The sequence below is a fragment of the Frankliniella occidentalis genome, unplaced genomic scaffold (assembly GCF_000697945.3).
Source record: "Frankliniella occidentalis isolate FOCC.00 unplaced genomic scaffold, Focc_3.1 Scaffold25, whole genome shotgun sequence".
Classification (NCBI taxonomy): Eukaryota; Metazoa; Arthropoda; class Insecta; order Thysanoptera; family Thripidae; genus Frankliniella; species Frankliniella occidentalis.
The window spans coordinates 1,426,683-1,431,777 of NW_026267155.1; the positions used below are offsets into that span (position 1 = coordinate 1,426,683).

General features: G+C 50.7%; 1 protein-coding gene across 2 annotated transcripts in view; it reads left to right on the plus strand.

Annotated features, from left to right (window-relative positions):
* LOC113213926 (scavenger receptor class B member 1) overlaps window positions 1-5,095 on the plus strand; it is a 205,062-nt gene that overhangs the window by 104,332 nt on the left and 95,635 nt on the right. Inside the window, exon 1 of one of the 2 annotated variants that reach the window (XM_052265242.1) lies at window positions 155-460. The exons of the other annotated variant lie outside the window; for it this stretch is intronic. The gene's annotated coding sequence lies outside the window, so the exon portion shown is untranslated. Of the gene's footprint in view, window positions 1-154; window positions 461-5,095 lie in introns of those variants that run through there. 2 annotated transcript variants of the gene reach the window in all.

The window sequence follows — 5,095 nt, forward strand, 5'->3', positions numbered from 1 at the left end:
GTGGTAGGGGCATATCGCTGCGGTACCTGCCCGCCGCGCCCCGCCCCGCCGCGCCGCCGCTGCCGCTGCCGCCTGCGCCCGCCGGCCGCCCTGGCCGTCGGGATGGGCTCGCCGGCGGCGCGGCCCCTACCGGGCCCGGGATGGCCGGTGCTGTTTCCAGTCACTAACTGCACAGCCGGCCTGCCGCTCTGGTCCGCATACTCCTTGCTCCGCGCTCGTCTCTCTCTATCTCTCTCTGTCTCTCGCACCAGTGCGCGCGGCGCCGCAGCCGGTCAGCGTGTGCGTGTGTGCGTGCGCGCGCGTATGTGTGTGTGGGCGAAAGGGAGGTTTGCAGTGTAGTTCATCAGTAACTCCGTGTGTGTGTGTGTGTGTGCGTGTTTGTGCCCGACAGTGCATTAGCGAAAGCCCTCCATTGTGTGGATTATCAAACGTAGTGGATACACCAGACCGTCCCAGCCAGGTGAGTGGCTTACACTTCGAACCATTTGCTCGCCTAATATTTGGAAATGTTTCCAGCAATGTTGTGTAATTATTTCCTAGTTAAGGGATTATAAAGTGTACGCTTAAATAGGACACATTTAAAAAAAAAGTCGCATACCAGTAGTTGAATATTGCACTGAATGAGGCCACACATATTTTTTCCCAAGTGCTGGTCCGTATCAATTACCTAGTTACCTTCCCTCCTCATCCCATTCTTCGACTTACGCCCGTTTCCTGGATTTCTCTTCGGCGTGCCTCTCTGCGCACCCGCTCATACACTCCCCACACGCACACGGCACTCACACACATACACACACACAAGCGCGCACACACAACATACCCTATAAGAAGGGCCCAGCCCCTGGCAGTCATCCAGTGGCAACGTATGCATTCGCTAAAACTCTACTCGGCGCACAGCAAAAACAGCACATTTTTCTGTAAAAATAACCTGTACCTTTCTAGGCAGAAGTCCTGCACAGAATTAAGCAAGTTTAAAAGGCTTGGACGTGTAGTGTGGTTCAGCCCTCTTTATGGAGCTGCGTGAGAGAAAACGATGCAGTTGTCGGTTTAACATTTTGTACGATGGGGCAGAAGGGAGGTGGTATAGTCTCCCCAAGAAACGGGCGTATGTCGCTAGCGGGCAAGGGCCCCTAGGTAGAAGGGTCAGGATTGTCGCTAGCGGGCATCGGAGGGAAAAGAGGGGATTGTGCGGGAGTCTGGGGTGTCTGGAGATATTCTTCAGTCTTTAATGAGTGGATTTGTGAGATCAGTCTTCCCCCATTAGCTGCCCTGTACGAGGAAATGTAATCTGCGTAAGCCGTTTGTAAGCTCCCCTCCATTCCTCAAACTTGGGATGAAAAATAGACATCAGAACTACGTCGAAAAGGTGAAACTTAAAGTCGTTTCGATGTCGTTCGAACATCGTTTCTTTATTAGCAGTGCGGTGGGTTGCCCCCCTGGAGGCTGGACGATAGACGAGCCCGGAGGCCGGGAGCTGTCCGCTGCCGGAACCGGCGACGTGCAGCAGTAGTGGTCTGGGCATTTCGTGGAAAAAAAATACCCATCGCACAGCCGCGCTATCAGTTGCGCGTCACCATTTACGTTCTATTTACGGCTCGTGGTGGTCGCTTGCTGAACCACCTGCAGGCCATTTTGTGCAGACTTTACACTGCCGCCGCCGCTGCTGCTGCTGCTGGCTGAACCTCATGACAGGAGGGCCAGCGGCGGCGGCCGCGTGTGCTCGGGGGGGTCATGGGGGCCATGTCGATTTGCTGTATGGGCAATGACGCAGCAGACAAACAGAGATTCTCCCTCTCGCTCGCACTCCCTACTTCAAACACGCGTGCGCGCACACAACACACACACACAGCTCGCTTCAAATACACGATGTTTGACTTGGTACCTGTGCTGAGAAGAAGCTAGGACGTATTGCTCTCTTCGTCAAAAATATTCAAAATTTGTTTTCCCCCTTTAGATTTGTACTTTTTTTTCGGGCATTTACTTCTCCCCCGTGGCGCCGAAGGGTAGGTGAAGTTGTTTTTGACGGCAACGGGAGGGTGGCGACCTCGAGACAGCTCATTATCGAACCTCTTGTTATTGCGGTGAGGCGTCGCGGCGGGGCGGGGCGGGGCGGGGAGCGGCAGCATCCACGCTGTACGGATGATCATGACAAATTACCGTGCCCAGCAGCAGTTTGGTATTTCAGTGCGCTGCGCGTGGCGGAGGTGGTGCTCAGTACCCGTTCATGGCAGAGGAGGGAGGAGGGGGAGATGCTCTGTTAGACAGCAGCACGAACAACAAATGTATTTCAATTGTTTTGTTTTTTTAGGGGGGGGGGGGGTTTGGTCTAGGGGTTGGTTTACTCTCGTACTCATGTGTACAACCAAAGTGTACTGTGTACTCCCAGTTGTACCAATCTGGGCTCATAAGTTTAATGAGTACAGCTTCTTTTGTATTTAATGTATTACTACTCCGTACTTACCGTGTACTCGTACCTACTCATGTGATGTAAGTGTTTCATTTTTGATTGCAAATCGACTGAAAAATAAATGTGAAAAATTGTATGGGTCAGGGTCAGGAAGTTGTCGTTTTTTTTAAACGCCCGCTCGGTTTACGGCATAACCTCATATGCGAGAGGTCGCGGACTGTGTAGGCGTGAATAGGACGTGTTGTGTGCATCGCTCGTTTGAAATGATAATGACGACAACAATGGGTGCTTAGAACGCGGGTACTCGCTTGCGTCACACAACAATACTCGCACTCCCACGAGATGAGCCCCGAGGTGCGTGCGTCGCCGTCCCATCTGCAAGGTGCGGGCGGCGGCAGTGTGTGACCGAGTGCGACCACGGCGCGTGTTCATCCAAGGATGATCCGCGGGTGATCCGGGGGTGATCTGGGGGTGATCCGGGGGTGATCCAGAGGACTCTTGAGGTAATTCGTTGCACACGAGATAACTAGGGGTCCTTTCCCCCTCGGATTTCACTTGAACCCACTCGCTACTGGCTAGGACAGGTGACCCAAAACAATAGCATTTTTATCTAAATGACAGCTTTTTTTGCTGTTTATTCTAGAGTTCTTTGCTTAGCTTTGTTCGCCCTGACCGTACCGTACGTCTTGGGACCGCACAAGGAGGAGGGACTTGCAGGACGGCGCATCATCGCCCGGAGAAAACACGTGGCCACTGCGCAAACCACCTGTCGCGCAATAAAAGAAAGTCTCTTTATATGTACCGACTGGCGGGCGAAAACGGGACGTGCTGCTGCGTCTATGTCTGTTTGCATGTACCCTTTTTATTTCTCCTTTCTTATTCGGTTGTGCGACGACGAAACAACTTTCCGCAATGAGATTAACTTTTTTCCTGTCGCGTGCGCTTCGTGTAGCCCTCGGCGGGGCAGCGGCACCTGTTGAGCCCCTCGGGTGTCAGAGAGAGAGAGAGAGAGAGAGAGAGAGAGAGAGAGAGAGAGAGAGAGAGAGACAGAGAGAGAGAGAGACTGGGCGCATAGTAATGTAACATCTCGAGCGACTCAATGACCTGGGTCAGTATAAGACGTTTTACTGCACCCGCACCCCCTATACACAGTGCTCTATTAGAATTGCGTTATATTTAAAACTGTAACTACTTCAAACTTTGACTCGGTTGGTTTAACAAAGCCTTTTATTTCATCAAATCAAATTCTTGAATCAAGGAATCAAAGAATTTGCCGTTGGCCACCTCAAAATTAAAATTACTTTTGTTTTGCCTTCTTTCAAGAATTTTTCATTCATGTTTTGCTTGTGTTTCTCTCGGTACCAACTTATTTTTCCATATAACGCGACTGTTTCCTATTACTTGTGGAAAGAACTTTTTTGGAGTGTTTCAGGACAAGTTTTCGTGATGACAAGTTTTTTGTTTTATTGCAAAAAAATGCGAAATTTTGTGTGAAATTTCTGGAAATGCGTTCTGCGTGGCGTTGTTGTTTCTTCGCGCTGGGATGCATGCAGATGAAGTGCTGCTAGTAGCAGGACAGCCAAAGTGCGAAGTGCGGCTAAATTTAGCAGCTTGGGAGCCGAATAATGCATCAGGATCAACACTTTTCTGCTCGATGGCTATTTTCTCTTCATCTTGTCAACTATGGTGAGGTTTCTTTTTCATTAGCGTTATAGCGTGTTGTTTTACTTTCGTAGCTGTGCAGTGCACGCCCCCTTCCCCCCCCTTTCTCTCTCTCCCTCTCATCTGGATCCGCCCTTGGCTGCACTTCTTGGATGCACCGAGAGTGCATGTGCATCGCTCCGGTGGAGGTGGATGTTGTGCAAATGAGAATGAGGCGGGCCTGGCCTTGCCAGCGCGTGCATGTGTGTGAGAGAGAGAGATGGAGTCCGTGCGTTTGTGTGGGTGCGAGAGAGACAGTATGAATAAGCGCACCGCCCCAGGCTGGCGTCGTGCTTTCACTGGCGGCTTTGTGAGGTCACTATTATAGGAAGTGCACCTCCGCGGCGCTACTTTCGGTGTGCAATATGATATTTCCCTTTCCCTCGTTCACTATCGCGATTTGCCGCCGTGAGCCCCGCCCAGCACAAGGCCACTCGTACACCACCGTTTGAAAGAAACCAACTCATAAAAAAGTTTGATGCGCATGTGAGTAGCTAGTGAAGAATGATAGTGAATTAAAGGAATTCTTCCACATTAAATGTAAGGACGAAGGGAATTGTGATAAATTTGTGACAACTTTGAGACATCTTAGTGACAGCTTTGTGACAGCTTTGTGACAGCTTTGTGACGACTTTGTAACATTTTTCAACAACTCCCTGCAGGAGCAGTCCTCCTGGCATGCCGTTCTTGAAATCATACATCTTTCGCCGAGCATACAATATTTTATATTCACTGTTAGATAAAGTAAAGCAATTGTGCCATTTATCTCTTCTTTTTTTATGGCGTTCATCTTTTGAAGCGGGTGATTGTTGGAGGCCTCCGCCGCCTTCTGCGCCGCCTGCGTGTCTCCGAAATCAGATGGTCGATTAGATGCTCTGCAGATGAGCCTCTCTACCGCCGCAGTCAGCCTCTCGCTTTCACGTCGGTAGTATTATTGTCTTCACGATTTGGCAGATTCATCTCTCTTGCCCCCCCCCCCTTCCCCCC